Source organism: Varroa destructor, unplaced genomic scaffold (genome assembly GCF_002443255.2).
Source record: "Varroa destructor unplaced genomic scaffold, Vdes_3.0 BEIS01000005.1, whole genome shotgun sequence".
Lineage (NCBI taxonomy): Eukaryota > Metazoa > Arthropoda > Arachnida > Mesostigmata > Varroidae > Varroa > Varroa destructor.
In genome coordinates, this window is record NW_019211458.1 from 36,042,434 (window position 1) to 36,061,649 (window position 19,216).

Below are 19,216 nucleotides of genomic sequence, written 5' to 3' on the forward strand. Positions count from 1 at the left end.
CGGGTGGAGAGCGACCTCTGAGGGTAAAGATTTGCATTAAAAGATACCTCTCCGCATCAGCTATAACTTTTGCGAACCTTTCAAAAAAAAAAGCTATGTTAAGGTGGACCCTATAATAGACAGACATCACTAGCGCCCATAAATATAGTACATAGAACTTATGTTGCACAGTCTCTGATCGTCGTCTGATTTCTCAGGTGGAGAAATGAAAGACTGACCGAAGTTTTAGCGGCCGTAACCCATGAGCTTATTTATAAATTATTATTTATTTTTTATTAATGTATCTGTTGACGACGGACAGGAATACGCAAATCCTCTGGGCGAACACATCACTCATTTTCTCCTTTGATTCACTTACACGCACATACACACTTTCTTTTCTGTCACAGCAAAATAAGTGACCGCTATCCGTCAACACAGGCATTGTAATATAGTAACGCAAGATCACAAATGTACGACAAGGTGCGACTACTGACCCTATTTTTACTGCGATTTCAACCGCTACAATTTTTGCAACGATATCGGCTACTGCTTTGGAAGTATACGTATAGACTGCTACAGAACGATTTGCAGTGAAGTGACGGACCGGAAAGTAATTGCTTGATCTGTCTCCAACGTTATTCTCTTGTCGGCTGTCGTATTAAACTGACGCCAATTTTAAACCGACAAGTCGTACCTTAGTTCCTGATTTATATAATCACTGGCGTATATCAAGGCCGCCAACATTTCAAAACGCAACTACATATCACGTATAATCAACAAATAGCTAACCAACCTACATGACGGAGCTGTTACATGCCGTTGTATTGGCACTGGCTATAAAGACAACTTTTAGGATTTTTTCAAAAAACTCAAAAGGTGCGTTTATATAAATTGGAGCTCTTCGATTATTCCGAGGAAGCATCGATACAATTATTATTATTGTTATTATTATTACCATTACTATTATAAATGTGTTTAAATGCCTTCTTTACGAAGCAGAACTTGAACAGGAATTACCTGCGAAGAAACAGTTTTTTTACAAACTTGATAACGTAATATTGGTTGTGCAGACAAAAACGTCGTTTTTCATACAACAATTTGGGCATACACTGGAATATAAGTTACTTATCACAATAGGCCATCTCATCAGCGTCAGACTCCCCCATAGGCCACTGATAGTACCCGCAAGTGATACCATGACACATTCGCCTATCTGTACTCCAAGTAAACAATAGTGCAATACAATAGCGAGTCAACACTATAGCACCACTTCTATACACAATAATATCGCGACGAAATACAGTGCAACAGGATTACCACAAAGGCCGCCAAAACACAAAAGACCAGCTAAGCCACATTTGTATATTTAGCGTCCTATGACGACAAATATCAACAATATTGCAGTACCGGCAATGATTGTGTGCAGGTAAAGTTAAGGGATTGAATACGTCACCTTTAAATTGAGGTTAACCAGGCGATTGACAGACTCTATGGACGGACTTAGTACTAGTTAACTCAGCCTGAGATCATCGATTGCAACAGATTGCACTGAGACAGATGAGTTCGAATAAAATCATCTTTCAGCCGATGAGCTTCTGTGTAGCAGTAATAATATTACCACCTGGAGTTTTACCTTCTCGATGATGTGTCGTTTTTCACTCAGTGATTTCTCAGTGATTACTGATGTCAGACGGCCCGTCGAGTGTAGGACTCGTCTTTTCGAAACACTTCCATCTGATACCACGGATGGTGAGAAGAGTTTCCTTTGTCCATGTGAGTACTTATCCGCTTAGCAGTTACTGGCGCAGGCTATCGCTGAATGAGTTCTGAGTGAATCAATGCTCAGCCGAACCCGCAATTCAGACATTTAGTATTTCTCGCCTCCAAGTTTGAGCGTATTGCACGTTTGGGGCACCAGTGAGCCTGGCAAATATAACAGAACAAATGGTGACGACAATCACAAGTTGTCATGAAGAAGCGTAGGAATAAGGGTGGGACGAGGCATGCAGCTTCCACAAATTGTGTATAGTCACTTCACTGGAAAAACAGATTACAATTGCTATCACGGTGATGACAGGCAAGTTGCTATGGACAAGCAGAGACGTCGACACGTCTGTTTTCGTCATGTGCATATTCCATCGGCCATGGCAATTACCAGTTGCCCCAGGTAATTTGTGAGGGATTACTCGCCCATCCGCCCTCTTTTCCACAGTCAGCCCACTGGCTAGAGGGCAGGCAAGGACCGAGCAAGCGGTGACCGACTGACTGCCGAACTGGAGAACGTCCGCGACAGCTGATTGGGCTGCCCATTGCAAAGCGTCTATTGTATCGCCTCTTCGTCCTCTCACACCTAAATTGCTGATTTTCGCGGGTAAGCTACAAAGGCCATAGAGTAGGCATGGTAATCCTGCAACGTTTGAGCTTGCTTTCGGTCCAGCTGCTTGTTCACCTGCCGCGCTGCCTGTCGATGCAGCTATTACATCAGAAACAGTGGATGCAACTAAGTCACCGAGCACCAAAATCCGCCGTCTGGACCATTCTCGGCTAAAGCCTAATAGGCAAGCAGTGAGCTACTTCAGCTACAACGACATCGGCTTCAATGGTGTATCGACTAATGCGAAACAATTCGAATTGTTTGTTCAACCGTCCAATCTCTGCACTTTCCCTATCACTGAGTCATTGTAACTCCTAGGGAAAGCTCTATCCGTAGACTGTTGCTTAGGTAAATAATCACACATCCGATATGCCAATGTCCGACTGCGCATTGACTACAAACAGATTGTCCCTGCTGACGAAAACGAATCTTCTCGCAGAATCTTCGAAGTCAATCGGCAATTTTTGTGTTCGAACCTTCAGCTACTTACGACGATTAGCTTCAGCAATACATCAGTGACAACCTACTAGAATGTCGAAAGCCACGACACTAAATACTGTTAATTACAGGACTATGTGCGCACAAACATTTGTAATAAAGCATTATCTTCGGGTACACATTCTATCTTCATTTTCTCATTTACCCCTGTGATGCCACAAGCGTCAATCGCTACCGCCATCAACGATCTCAGCTATAACCCATTTTTCCGATGACATCTCTATCACTACATATACAAATTCTTTTGCCCAACTGGTCAGCACCGCCGTCACTGATGAATGCCACTGATGCAAATGTCCTTCAACACAACTGTATTTTTATGACTACGCAAAAAACCGGACAGCGACTAAGTGACATTGGCCACAATTCCAACGACGTCAGTCGCCTGACAGCTTGACGTCGCGGCTTTCTTCAAAGGTATTTTGTTCTGTCCGTGTGCGGCTCCACGTTAAAATGGGTAGGCGAGAAGTAAAATCCCGTTATACTGTCACACGTTCACGCGCACAAGAGTCGCGCGTGGCAATCGCATCATAAGAAATTACCGCAGCAACGCACAGAAGCGGGGGAAAATCAAAGATGGACACAAAATGTAAACGCGTTCCCATTCAGATAGAAGAGTTAGAGCTAGACGTGCAGATACCGTTTGAGCATCTGCTATGACTATTACTTCTACCTGTACAGCTGCGTGTCAGCTACGCCATTATCCGGCTTCACGGCTTTGTAACTGTGTTTAATAATTAGCGACTACTGGCCGTACCCCATACTCAGTTACCGATCGGCGGCAATACTTCCAGTCACAACGATACTGGTACGTTCCATTGAAAAGCAGCGGGAAAGACTTGTGGCATCAGGCAGGCAGGCAGGCCGGCCGGCCGGTCGGTCGGCAGGTTTAGTAGGGCAGTTGCACTCGAAATAGAGCTATGCCTTAAACTACTACCACCTACCTGGACGCTAGGACAAGTGGGAGTCCCGTGGAAAGTGCGTACCCCATACGTTTACTGATGCACTAGTATCTAATCTCTGTTATTAAGCAGAACGATTTGCTTGCTTTCTACTTCAACAGATTTATTATATGAACAAGAAGTTTCGAATTGCATACACCAGCGACTGTCTTCAGAATTCCGTCATTGTGGTTAAATCTAATTTACTAAACAATCAATTCCTATGGATTAGTCCTATACCGTGTGGTTAATCATCGCTGCTATAGCTTTCGAATCACGGTAGGAGGACGGATCAAGCATAGTTGCCACTTCATCGAACGTACAATTTCAACTTCGACTACACTGAACTAGAGAAAAACAGTGCACAAAAAAAACGTGAACGTATAGCCTTTTGACACAAAAATATCTCGACTTTTTTCCAAACAAACAACAAATCCATTCTCTCCATAACGGGGAAACGGTTTTCCCAACATTAAGTTCTGTGAAATTTTTCTTAATGAACAAATTATAGTTCTTACGACTACTACAATTACAATACCTGATATGCGTTAACTATTTGCCATTTTCCTCATGATTATTGATAGTAATCGTCACGAGGAAACAGTCGTGCATTTTATTTGCACGTATTTGTCTTTTCGACTTATCTGGGCTCGCTTTCGCTAATCTCTGTTAAATGGAACTGAAAATCGACAGTTTAGCACTTCTGCGGCCATTTTCTCAACTAAATCATTGTAGCTATTTGAACTTTTTCTATTTATTGGGAAAGCACAACTACGCGAAAGGGGCGAGCAGGGGAAGATGTCAGAAAAAAACGGGATGACTGTTTCGTGACACGTTTTGACAACCAAAAAGAAATCGAGTCATCACAGCGAGCGAACGAACGATGGGAGTTCCTGATGTCGATGATGAATCTGACGAAATTAAGCGTTCAGCAGTCAAAACCCGTGATCGTACCGTCATCACCACCAGTAACTATGTATAAATTGGTAATAATGTGTCAGCAGCTGCAACACATCACTTGCAACGGCCGCGGCTGGCAATGCCAGACGGTTTCTACCGGTCCTACGCTTGATAGCCTAGTAAAACGTCACAATCATATGATTACTACTGGTACCAGATATAACGCTTACTCTCAGTGTATAGCGCACAGAAAGCGAGGGCGCATGAGGATGCCACAAAAACCATGCTCGACCATAACGGTAAGCTTTGCCAAAAGAACAACTGTGTTTTATAAATGTATGAAGTAAATAAATTCATATGCCTGGTCAGAAATATTGTTCAGCAAAGGTACCGCAACACATGACGCTGTATGGTACCTGAAACATTTTTCACCATAATTCATACAGACACACGTAATGTTTGACAAATAAAATTATCATGTCCCATGTAGGATGCAGTGAAACGCCTAGGTATGTGTAGATTAATTATGGATGCCCCTTGCCAGGCTTCATTCACTGATCATCGCCCTTCATACCCCTTAAGGCGGGATTGATTTCCGTCGTCTTGCTTTTCCGCGCAGGTTTAATTCGTTCGTGCTTTTCGAGTTGCATTATTAACCGGTGTTTCCACGCGAGTCTATAGAAATCTAGCTGGGCCGTTCTAATTTCGAATTTTATATACCCACACTCGCCGCCATCGCTTATTGCGCTTTATCCGTAATGTGCTCTGCACAGCTTTGGCCGTTCATAGGTAAAATCACACACCTAATGCTGGTCACGTACTTCAAAGCTGTTCGATCTATACGGAGCGTGTTAATAACAGCGACGTGGCCTTCACGGCAAAACCATGGCTTCTGTCTTATCCATATTGATCACCAGTTCCGCTTCATCTATGTGTAACGGGAGCCTTGCAAGAGTTTGTTGGACATGAAGCAAACGTCTTTCAAAGGTAATAAGATCGTCAGCATAAATCACCCTTTATATTTTGAACACAGAAGCGTAGATCACTCAACAGCTGAGAGGAAGGCGATGGACTCAAGTTATCACGCCAGTAGACCCGACGAACGGTTTAAGTTCAGCTACTTCATTGTTTATGCTAATGAAGTTTTTTTGTAAACTAGCTTTAATCAGATGCAGGATGTTGTGACAGACTGCGCATTGTATAGGTTCTACTAAAATCCGCTTTCAGGGCGCCATATCAAATGGCAACTGACTGTTTTGATCGACGATAGACGCAGTGTACCTCTTGAAGTAGTATGTCACATACTGAAGTCATGTAGTGGTGAAGCGGTCTGTCCGGAATTTGTGCAATTCATTTAGAATACGTGAACGGGCTTTTTCAAACTTAGTCAGGCACGATGTGATAATACGAGAATAAAGCTTGCAGCAGCAGCAGCACAACCATCACCTTTTTCTTGCAATCGCCCTCTGAGGAAATGAATCGTGCGGATCGCCTTTTCTTTAGGCACGACATTTAGGCATCAGCAGACGTTCATACTGAAGTAGGCATTGAACAGGCTTGTCCATCAGGGGACGTGTCAGCTGCACTCGAAAGAGTGTTTATTATTGCAGTTAAGATCGACTGGAGCTATTTCAGAGTAACGCCGCCCACGGCGATTTGCGTATCGTGTATCCCACGCATCAGCATATGAGGACAGTCCATGGGATGGTGCTCATCGCCGTGTACATACCTTTGAAGCGTTCTATTAGCATTATGGAACTAATTGGACTTAGAAACCAATTCGAGTGTTCATTCATCCCAGCTTTTTAGGAAGTTACAGAACAGCTTCATAGTAGAACTGACGCTTGATCGGTTTCCCTGTCTAGAAGCAATCTGTAGATTAAAGTAAAGGCTGAGATGATCTATCCGCATGGGAATATCCTAGTTCAAACCTACAATTCAGAGCTGCGTAAGTGGCACTTGTAGCGCAACGTTTCGGTAACTTCAACGGATGCGAAGCGCGCATCCTACAACAAAGCATTACGATACGATTTCAGAAAAGAATCATAGATCATATGGAATCTGTAGACGCCGTTGAGGCGTTACGTAATAGAATCTATGTAATGGAAACAAACTTTGAAGATGCGAGACACAACCGAAAACGCCTTCAGTCGTAGTTCGCATTCACCCTACCGTTTACTCAATATTAGTGATCTCAACCTTTGCAGTAAAGATGAATCCGCGCTTCTAAAGATCGCAAAGCGCACTTTTGGAAGAGCAATACAAATGGCTCGTCTTTCTCAGTGAACTAGCACCTTAAGGTCAGAAAAGCTATAATACTAACACGTGACAGCTGTACAGTACGCATAAAAACGATTGATTTTTTACACAAACGGTCGGGTCACTGCATAGTAATCCTATTGCCTTCCACCTCTAAAAGCATGGTTTTCTCGAGAAAAACGTTAGTCGTGGTCTGTACTAGATAACGTTAATACCAATGTTTTATTATACCATTAATCGCGGATTAAAATGCTACGGAAAAACTATACTATATGCGTTCTTATCACTGGAGTTCCGTCAACCGGCCAAAGTTTGTACGATATTTATCCAACCTTTAAGCCTGAGTTTTCGTCATAGCGAACTTCAACACATGGAGAGTGTATGAGCAACAAGGCAAGAGTTAACCAATAAACGTGAAACTAAGGGACATAATTGTATAATGATTATTCAATATTCCTACTGTCTCTACAGCATCACATGGACGCACAGCCTCTGTGTAAATGAAATCGAACCTTCGATACCAACCTGAATTCCAGCCATCAACAGGCACAACAATTGGGGCACTTTTCTATCCAACGCAATGATAAAGCTTAACGATATCCATGACCGAAATAAGGCTTTCCCGCCAACCAAGCAGCATTCTACTGTCACGTAGCCACGGCTTGAGCGTTTGCTGTGCGCGCAAAAGCTGTGTTCCGCAACGTTTGACTGCTTCTCTTCAACGGCGTTCGTAGATTCATGGTGCTGCCACTACTGCGGCTGCTGACGAATCAAAGCAGATCGTGAGCAGTTGGCCGCCGACCCTTCAGACAGGCAGACTTCAAGCAGACAAGAAGCCCTGTTTCTTCGTTCTTCACCACCATTTCTGCTCATTAGCTATCTGTTGGGACTGACTAGCATGCCCCTTTCCTCTGTGACATCGCTGTAGTAGGGGCGGGTAACGCTAGTAGCGACGGTGCTGATGGTGACGATGGCGGTAAGTTACACGGAGAAACGAGGCTCGATCGCACTGTACTGGCGGCAGTCAGCTGCGCTTTATACATACCTGATAGCCTGAGTGCCATAGGACGCGTGAACTACGCCGTATGCGACTCAGCTTTTTTTTCTACTCGTCAACTGCGTTTGTTTAATTCCTCGATTATATTTGCACAGAACGTTTGAGGTTGGACAACCGATATTCAGGTATCACCGCATCAGCAGAAGTCAACCACAACAAATGACAAGATTATTTTTCTCGAGAAGGTACGGTAATGCTAGTTACGGATCTGTATCTAGAAAAGTATATATGCATTACAAAATGTAAAGCAGGAAAGCTTCTGGCATAATTGCGAATATACATACAAAACACGAGTATACCCCTGGCACCATGGCGCCAACGGCTTGTATGTAATAAGCGCCGCACATTCAGAAGCTAGTAGCTACGAATAGACATCGGTATACAGTGGTAACAAATGACGCCATCTGTTAGCATTAGAACCGTGTTAACTTAGTGCATCATACACTTGCTTCCTGCTGTTTAACAAGCACGGGCGTACCAAACAAAGTTTTCAAGTTCCTATTCAATCCGCCTCAATTATTAATTGTGCAGAACTAACCGCATGTTCAACCAAAGCTTCCTTGTGTGTCGCTTTTTTCTCGTCTCAATTTAAACTTTTTAAACATAGGCAGGGTGCGACTAACAAGTAAGAATCGCTATTATTTTCTAGTAGTTAAGAAAAGCACACAATGATTTAATACGGCAGCTAGCAAATCCAACAAGAGCTAACAGTTCAGCTGCGATTGTCATCATCATACAAGAGCAGTCACCTCAGATGGCTTTACGCTTCTGTTAAGTCATAAGCGTTAGTGTTTCGACTCTGACCGCTAAAGTACAATACATAATTAAGTTCGCGTTCGCGCAAATAATACCCAACGTTCAACGTCATTGGGAAGATGCAGCATGCCGGGCCGGTTAGCGAATAGGCGGACGTGGGTTGGTGGACGAGACGCGCCTCTCAGCTATGACCATAGTTGGATCGCTCTGTCAGTTACTGTGAATCATCCACTTGCAGCAACAGCTTCGACTACTATCACTACTACCGTTAGCAAGAACCGCGAATACCGTAGACGCCCTGCCGTAGTTCTCAATGGCCGTAACCTTGCCTCAAGGTCTTCGCACACAAACATACACCCAAACACACGCGAATACCCTAATGAGCAGCTGTTTGTTTAGCACTGGATCTCTTTATTTCTCATGCGCCATTCCCGCTTTGCCGTCGTACGTTATTCTGTTCTCCGCTACCTTCGATAGAATCTATAAAAAAAAATTAATAAGACCATTTCGTCCTAAGCACAACAGGAATTTATCAACAAAGAAACTGTCTACTCAACAACGACAAAATAGGATGCAGGATCACTCCGTTGTATCCGTGAACCCTTTTTGTCATACGCAAGTAAGCGCATTTGGACACGATGATTTGACCGAAACGCAGTCATACTTCAAAGCGATATGTGATGGTTTAAGTAAAGCATGTGTTGATTTGATCTCGATGAAAAGACCCACATCGAACACACACTGGACGCGCTACTTACGTAACATCACTTTACGTCATGGCCAGCTGATTCTCCAGCGCTTGGTCCATGCTTCCTCTTAGGCATAAATAATAAGGGAATTCGGTATCACGACGATAGCGATGAATCGTATGGTATATATTGGCATTAGACAAAACGGTATGCTTTACAAGCTTAGGGGAATGTACCAACTTCAGTTGCAGCAGTCCTGCAATTCATCAAACAGATGAATCAAAGTCCAATAGAAATTTATTTACCAGCTGTAGAACACTGGCGTCATCATGTTATTACCATATGGACGAAAGTAACTCGTAAGTGAAATATAGTTGGGCGGCAACCTACATCGACATTGTTAAATAGAGCGTTAATGGATGCATTCCAATTGAAAACTGTCATAGTAACAAAGCCAACTAATGTAATAGTAGCTTGATTATTATGTCTATCACACAGGAGAAAGTAGCAAAAACAAATATGCACGTATGCTTTAAGCAGAAATAATCTGGCTTTAAGTAACCCTACAGAAAATTCATATGCTGTCCTACATTATAATATTATCTAACGATCAATGATGCTGATTAAAGATTAATTTATAATTGTGAAGCAATTGTTGTTTGATTGTCATATACACCTTATCTCAAGAGCTCAAAGAAAGTTGTTCAGATGATATTATTACGACATAAATAATATGTAATTTTATTCACTAATTACTACTTAGGTTGGAGGTTATGTTGTTCAGTTCTAGTCATTTTACTGTCTTATCGTGGTGTAGAATCATATATTAGCGAGAACGCATCTTCTCATACGTATCATATTGTTATTGAGCAGATGGGTCTTTCACGTACGCATAGAATGTTCGCTCACTTGTTTATAAGAACAAAAAAAAAAGCAAAAACGCGGTCTTGCGCCGTCAAGGTCGGCGTCAACCCCTCACTAAACGAACGCGTTACTGGTACTAAGGAACGGCGGCAACAAAAGCTGAAATGGTGCAGCATTACTTGGTTCGGTGTGGTAGCAGGTATAGGAGAATGCGTACTATAGCTTGATATACTCGTAGCTGAAAAGTAACCTCGGATATATTTTTGTAACCAGCCCAGCGTTGTTTACAGCGCTATTACCAATAATCGCTTCTATACTCGTCTATTACCGATCCAGCATAAATAGCCAAAGACGAGTGCTCAGTACACCCTTTTATCGAAATTTTTTTTACCCAGTGCACAGAATACAATGAAAGCCTAAAACGAGCGAGTATAATAATATATATTGACTGTCCGTTGTTACCTAATCGTCGACGTACGGCAATGCATTAAAAAGTAGAACTTTGTCTCTCCTGACGCTAATAACTGAAAATGCGTTACTTACTGCTCGTACTCTCACCTAGACTACCCCTATAATTTACTTCGATTCGGACCTAACACATAACATTGCCGACGCCTAAACAGAAAGCTTTACCGCGACATCTCAACTGTTCTTATAGACGTTGAGTTTTGCAATTGTGCAGTCATATTAATCTTATACATACTGTGATTGTTTGGTCTAATAGGACAAGTTTGTTGGATAGGACGGGCTATAGTTCTATTCATGTCCCGTAATCGCGGTAGCTAACAAGGACCATCCGTCGAGAATTCGTGCACGTTGAAAACATTAACCTAGCTAATCTAATACCCTAAAGACATCCGATGACGTCGCTATTCATAAGCGTTCACTTGCTTCGTTTGTCTAATGATGCTTTTCTTCGCCTAATTCTTGTTGATCAGAACGGTGCGCGTCCAACTTAAAAATACCATTAAACTCTTTCTTTTCCCTTCTTCGTTATCAAACTAAGCGGAGTCATCGTTCGCTATAGAACTCCCTACAGCTACTTGGTAATTACACTGTAACAGTAGACTCGTGACGCCTGCAGCGTCTCAAGCTCTCACAAAAGTAACAATTAATCTAGAAGATAATTCAATCGTCGAACTTAAAGCATGTATGACAGTTCTTCAGTACTAAAAGTTATTCGTGTCAGACAAATGAATATAATCCTCCAACGTTTTACGATAAAAACCTAAGACTTGGTATGGTATAACGTTCTGTAGTCGTTTGGCCTCACCAGGCTTTCTAGTAATTAGCAAGCTGCTTGTTATGATTGGCATTTAGCGGATTCGAAGGAAAATACTATAAATTCAGTGGTTAAGATATCGGAAGCATTAGTTGTTCTTTAGAGCATCGGAGTACTTCAAAATAAAGTACTCCGATGCTCTAAAGAACAACTGCATTCGCTATATAAGTCTATCTTTATACTTAAACTTATTATTAGAGTAAAGTAAATATGAAGATTTAGATAAATATTTTGAAGCATCTGCTGCTGCTGCTGTACGATGTCATAAAATCGTATGTCTTATTGAAAATAAGATGTATTCTAAAAATTTGTTTGTTATTGCTTAATTAACCATTCTGTATAGGACATTAGTCTCAGTTCGATAGGTAGCATTCGATTACAATCGTCATCCACAGACAGAGGCCCTTACACCTACGAATTTAACTCGTCAGTCAGATAACTAAAAACGCGTTACGAAACACTGCTATAGCACACTAAACGTCATTAAGGGTTCTCACATCCATTTAATGTTTGCTAGGCCGCTTGCGGTGTAAGCGACTTGCTTCCTTCATGGAGCGAAAAATCGAAAGTATCCACAAACAATGTGCTGACAAGCTTCAATAACGGAATCCCCGATCATTTGTGGCTGATTTTTATTCGAAGATACCAAGCTGCGTGTACGTGAAATAAAAACAGTGGAATAAAAAAAATTTAAACCGAGCAAAAACAGAATATGCGGTTTCTAGTGCGGGCCGGACTGAACCAAGGTCGACAACGGGTTAGAGAAATAGATGCAGTAGAGTGAATCATACAGAGTGTACGGGCCCTGCACTGTAATCTCCAACGTTTTTCTGCTACGAAGACCATTTGCACTTGCTTGTCTATACAGCGGGTCTGGGTTGTTATAACGTTAACGACGTTAATGATTCCTTAAGACAACTATCTACTGACAAATCAAATTCGAAATGTGTAGACCCCGTATGATCCTAATCATTGGCCTGAATAAGATCGATCTATCACCCATCGACACACTTTAGGGAGCACCTAAAGGCGTTACGAAGTTCAACATATGATATGTTGATGCATTGTGATACCAATTATTGAAGTACTTCGGATAAGCGACCATAACGTAAGGTACAGACTGTATATGAACCAATCCTCAATTGTTTTTGTTGTTGTAGTAGCAGCAGTAAGAAGCCGCAAATCCCAGTTCTATCGATCACCTGTGACCACTGTTCTCCATCAAAACGTCCTGCAGTTCACCTTCCTTTAGACAAGCAACCACTTTGTCATACGGCTGTGCATTCTACCGACGCAGTTCCACTGTCCTTTCCTGTCCCATTGCCACAAAGCTAAGACATCGTCTTCAAAGACCCACACAGGTGGTACTCACTACCTAAGAAGCGATGGTTAGTCATAGTTGTATTGTTACTAGCAACCTTGCTCTGTGTTTATATGTAGTTTGTGAGACCTTTTATTAGCTGTTATTCGTTAGTTCACCCACTAGTTATAGCTATCTAACAGCGAGCGGCTGGGACATTGGGTAACTACGAAGTGATTGTGGCGAATAGTCTGCTAATGTTTGTCGATTGTGGTTAGCTACAACGCCACCTTGTGACGTCTTTCTAACGTGATTTTCTTACGTTAGAATGCAATACGTTCCATCTAACAATCAAAAGGCGAGTAAGTGGTAGCTCACGATTGCGCTGTTTGTGGAACCGTTACGCTGACTCTGCGTGCCTGCGTGCGTGCGTGCGTGCGTGCGTCCGTGCGCGCTCACGCACACATACACCAAATAATGCAACATCATCGATGACTGTCGAAGTCATTTGAGTGGTGTATGCAGTATTATTAATCGCGATACCCGTGATGATGATTCAAAGCGAGTTTTTGGCTGAGTGAAGTATAAAAACGGCACGGTATTAGCTACCGGATGATTGCAGTTTCCGACGGAGTTACGACGACAGCACTTAAGCAACAGCCTCGCAAGTTCTTAACTACTATTACAACTATGTTAAGGTGGCCGGTTGAATTCGCTTCTACCAGTTGCTTATGTGAAAATGGCTGTAGCCGCTATTGCAGCAAGTAGTTTCAATTACTGTTCATGTTTGTTATCTTCACTTTCCCGCCCTCAACCAGCGCTTGCACTACCATCGTTTTTACCAATAACACGATACTTCAGCAGAGGAAGTTTCGGTACTTCTTTTTTTTGCTGACTTTCAGTTGCACGTCTCGTGCTGACGGCTTGCCAATTGTAGCTGATATTGTATATATTTTTGCTGTTTTTTCTTTCGTTGACGAGTATTCGTCGCGTTCTCACCTGACTTTGCATTTGCTTACACAAATACTAACTAGCTTTAACCTTATTATATGAAGGCAATACCCCCTTTGGCCAATAAAGTCGTAAATCCAAAGCAATTCCATATGATTCAATGGTTGTTTTATAACCTTTTCGACTTTACACCAGTTCTTGCTGTGCTGTTGTTCTCATGATCAATTTCACTTGTATATATATATATATGTATCTCTATTGATGATGATCACTATTACTATTAGTATTATCTCGTGATTTAGCGGACATCAGCCCCTGTTTGAAAGACAAATTTTGTCCGCAATCTGTCGTCGCCAAACGTTGAGCCACAGCAACATTGTCAACGTGTAAAATTTCTCTCTTCATACGCTATCTTACATCGAACACCCAATTTGCTCGCCTCAATTAATATTTCATTATTCAAGCAGACAGACCTTGGTTCGAGAACAGCACGACCTGTTCGGCTCCCTTCAAAGACCTTTGCTCGCCGTCCAATCGCTCGGCGTCCTGCCATGCTTGCAACAGAGTAGTAAAGCTTCTACTAACCCGAACATAACTGACGTCATTACGATACACGTTCAGGCATACACCCGATGGCATAACAGTACTCGCAAATTAAGGTGGCAGCATTGCGGCACTAAAATATCGCATCAGATCTTCTACCTCTAGCCTCAGCTGTTAGCAGTGGCTCAGTCGAGAAGGATATTGTTTCTTGTTTCTCGCATTATTTTCTCGCGGTTTCGTGATGTTTGCATTTATCGACCACCTTTTCATGCATGTTCATTTTGGTACGGGTTGACCGGGTATGGTAGACCGCCATAGTTAAATTGTAAGACAGCATCAACGCATCCGATCTGATATCCTTAAACATAGCATTTACACGACTTGCCCTGGTTTATGAGATTGATGAGCATTAGATTTCTCTGCTAAGCCATAACTGTTTTAAGAGCGATTAATCGTTTGCATTTATGTTGTATTCTAGGTAATACAAATATCACGTGCGATGTGAATTTAGCTTAACCTATTTTTATGAATTCAAGCTTTTTATACACTACTTCTAAGGTTACTTGTTGTCAAGCGCGACAAGCATGCTCAGACGGACCCGTGATATTTCTTCGTAGCGTATTTTGCCTCCCTTATTTATTCGAACTTTGTTCCACAATTAAAGCATGGTGCCAGACGCTGTTTCTCATAGTAGGTACCATTACACTAGCACATTTAGAGCACTAATAGCATCGATGAACGTTCTGTCATCCTGCTCTGCTTCTAAGTGACGTGTCACATTTTACATAATTTTAGATTGCCAACGCTTCGCTCAGATGGCTGTACCTTTCTGTCTCCTTCACTCGTTGGTAAGGTGAGACGAAGCTAAATATTAAATAACGTGCCGTTGACGGCCATGCGAGAAAATGCCTAAGGCATGCTTAAATTCATTTATATATAGTCAAAGCTACTGGAATATCGTAGCTGATCACGCGTACATAAGCGTCTGCAGCACTTTTGTAAAGCCATATGTTAACATCTCGAATTCTCGTAACAGATTCGCGTTTCGGTGTTTCGAGTTAGTTTCGTGAAGTGCCTCCATAAATTACGCTTAAAGAATATTCTGAATTTGAATCGCATTCGGAACACGCACAACCACAGCAGGAATACGATCTCGATTATTAATATGATTGTCGTCGTTGTATGGGGCAACATTTCTCCGTCAAACTCACTGTAGGAAATTGGTGATAGTTGCAATTCTGTTCTTGCTCGAACTGTTGTTTGATACCGCTGTTGCTACTGTCTACGGTCGCATACATGAAACGCCAAATGTCTCTCTTCGCCTATGCCATCTGCATTTACATGAAAAGATTGCAACTATCTGTTCCGGTGTTCAGGTGCATTTATTGGTGGGACGCGATACCGCAATCATACACAGTTGAAACCAGCCAACACCTGGTTGATTTTTATTTCTTAAGTGTCGACAAATCCGTTTGTCTGTCTGACTGACTGACTGACTGATTGCTCGTCAGTCGGTAGTTTGCGTTCGTCGAACAGAATTTGTCTGGCTTCCTTTTTACTTTTTTCTTCGTCAGTCGTCCCGAATCTCCCGTGCTATGGTCGTTCCATAGCGCGTCACAGGCTCTCATGTTTGTTCCTAACGTTCTCTTTCTCGGTGTCTCTTGTTCTTTAGCTGCTTCTGCTGTTTAGTGCAGAGTATCAGGATGTTAAAAAAAAAACAGCTTGAAGTGCGCGGCAGCAGAAGCCATTACACACGAAATGGATGTCCCTTAGCACACTAGGATGACAGCAGCAACAGCTTAGGATAGGCGCGGACGTAGTGGAGCATCCGTCACTTTGAGCCATGGCGAGGATGGAGGCATTTTAGGTAATCTCTGCCCTGTCGAAACGTGGCCGGCCGAAGACTTTTCGGCCACCACATTCGTCCCTCCCTTCTGGCCCCTTTTCCCTGTGGCAAACCTCTCTTTATCCCCAAAAATCGTCTTGAAAAGCAGCAAAAGTGACAGCAGAAATGCTGACTCACAAATACAGTAGTCAATTGCACCGATTGCATCTATAACAATCATCAACGTTTACCCGCTATAGAACATAATGCTATTCACTGATGTCTGCATTGAGATGGCAATAACGTCCGCCCAAAGCAGCGCGTTGGTCACCCAACAAGCCGCCAATTGAAGCGACGTAACAAGAGAAATAAAAATAAAATAGAGAAGTAAGGAAATATCACGTTAAACCTTCCGATTTTATCAGCTCCCCCTCCCCCCGGATAGACGACTAAGAAGGGAGGGGAGGCAAGCAGTGAAAAAAACTACTTCCACCACTATCAGTGAGCCAAAACATTAGACTCCGTGCTAAAATAGACACAAACAGTAGACTCTGAGCGTCTTCTGCTGGGCACGATACAAATAACGGTTTGCCTACGTTAACAGGCAAAAGTAACGGTTTCAAATAGATGATTATAATGGCGCTGCTGATGCTGATAATGCTGGCTTACCACGGTTGCCGTTGTTGTTCTTTTACGTTATCGCTTGTCTGTCAGCCCGTTAGCACGTAGTGTGACTGCAAACAGAAGCAGCAACCGCTGACGGCATCGTACCAGACGTCCCGTAACAAAATGTGCCGCAGATGCTGGTGTGCAGCGGTGTTAGTGGGTAACTGGGTTGCTACCTATAGTTGTAGTCGACATTTGCTCTTAATTTTCAGTTTGCCTGTTTCTGCTACAACTACTACTGCAGTCATTTGCGGTTTTGCTTCGCTTCTATCCACCAACTCTCGTCTGCCCCTTCTACATTTCTCGCTTTTAGCTCGGACTTTTTCATCCATCGTTTGCTGTTGTCCGCAGTCGACCGATACCTGCAGCTGACTTCCCATTGCTCCAAACAATACGACCAAGACTTATCTGGCAGTGGCTACAAAGTCTTGTCAGCAACAGACAACAAATGGAACGGTTCGTAAACCTGTAGAAGAATTACAGTAGTAGTAGTAAGTAGTGATGATAGCGGTTAGTGATACTAACGTAGAAAAAGAAGATAAAGGTAGGAAAAAAGAAGATTTCTCGCGCAATCGACTAACACCGGTGTGACGTAAAATCTAACGCTAAAAATGCTATAATTAGATCAGCAAGGTAACAAGCTTTTGGCCAACACGAGTGAAATATAACTACGTGAAGTAACAACATGACAAATGGAAACAAAACAAGGGCAAATTCCTGTAGGGACAGGTCACCATCGAAAATTAACACAGAATCTAAGGCGAGAGTGACCTATGAAAAAAGCCAGACAAAAAACAATCGCTTATGACGTGTAGCTTGCGCTTAAGCGTATTTCACATTTATCAATAATACCACAAATTGAAACGCAATGCGAACGCGTTCTGGTGAAACATTTGCCTCGTAGCAGTGGTCATGATTTTTTCTTTGACGTAGTATATTATCCATAAAATGCGAAGCTCTTGCAAATTCTACCTGTAAATACGAATGGGCATAATATCACAACCGGCCAACGATAAAAAGTGAACATACATGAAATGAGCGTGTGGTCTAGGATTGAACATCTGATTTTTTTTCAAAGGATAGCACTGATATTCAGCCCTCTAAAAGAAATTCAGTACAAATGGCCAAGTTGGTTACAGGTGGTTATGGGTTACTACCTCATAGTCTGAGGCATTGCCTAACGGCGACACTGGACTTAAAATTCGAAACCTGGAGGTTACTACCAAAGGCGATTTACTACAAGCGACACGATCTCGTTAGAAACATGCCGGCATAGATACATACACGCTAATGCCACTATAAAAGCCTTACTGTGACCAAAGCTGGACTAGCTCCTACAGACGTATCGATGCAATCTAAAAAAAAAAAAACAGATAGACGCACAGAAAAGCGAGAAGGTCCACAAAAGCAGCACATAGATCATTTCTCCTTCCTTATAACTACAGAGAAATATATTCTGACATAATTTAAGTAGAGAAAAACTATAACTTGTTTTCATGCACTCGCCCTAACGGTTCCACTAGCTGTACACAGGCGACGTCAAGATCAATTGATTATTAGCGGCCAGCAGCCTTTATCGAATTAGGCAGTCCACGAAAAAAACGAACACAGAGCCATTAGTTTAGATACTGATTCGACTAATCCTTCACGAACTAGCTTCCGCTCTTATTCGATGCAGCTCGCATCACTTACTACCGCACACACACACGCAGCTACCGCAAATAGCTGATTTACTTCAAGGATACTAGACCGATAGCATCGGTAGCAGCATAAAGCATAATGAAAGAAAATCGGTACACGCAAGCGAGAAGCATGTTTCGAATAAGCCTGATCAGTGATTGCTATCTCTTTCTCTAACGGTATGGTCCCGTGTCCGGGTAGTGAGTGAGCTACTTGTGACAGCGCTCACAAATTCAAAAAAAATAGTCCAACACTGTCTGCTTTTTTGAAAGAGCAGTAGCGGAGTACATCTTTCCTTGTCTGTTCCCTGCGTAGACCCCAAATAAAATGATACTCGCTTGAGACCTTGACTCCGCTCAATAAAACAAACCAGGCTTGTAGCAGGAGGGGTAATGGAGAGACGACGAGGCCGTAACAGGGTTGGCCGCAGCGGACACAAGTAGGTTTTCCTAACAATTTCAACTTGTTCTTCAAGAAAATCGAATGTTATCCGATTGGATCTGCCGTTTAGTTGTGTAACGCACACAAGTGTGGAAATTAAGTCCGTCCCTCATGAAATCCGCGCTGGTTTTATAGTCCCATATGTTTCAATACATAAATTTTTTCACGCGTATGCACATAGAATAAACGGTTCTATTACTAGCTCATG

The 19,216-nt window shown here is 42.4% G+C and overlaps 1 protein-coding gene across 1 annotated transcript in view; it reads right to left on the reverse strand.

Moving 5' to 3' along the window:
- Positions 1-19,216, reverse strand: part of LOC111250730 (uncharacterized) — a 41,275-nt gene that overhangs the window by 14,003 nt on the left and 8,056 nt on the right. The window lies entirely within an intron of this gene.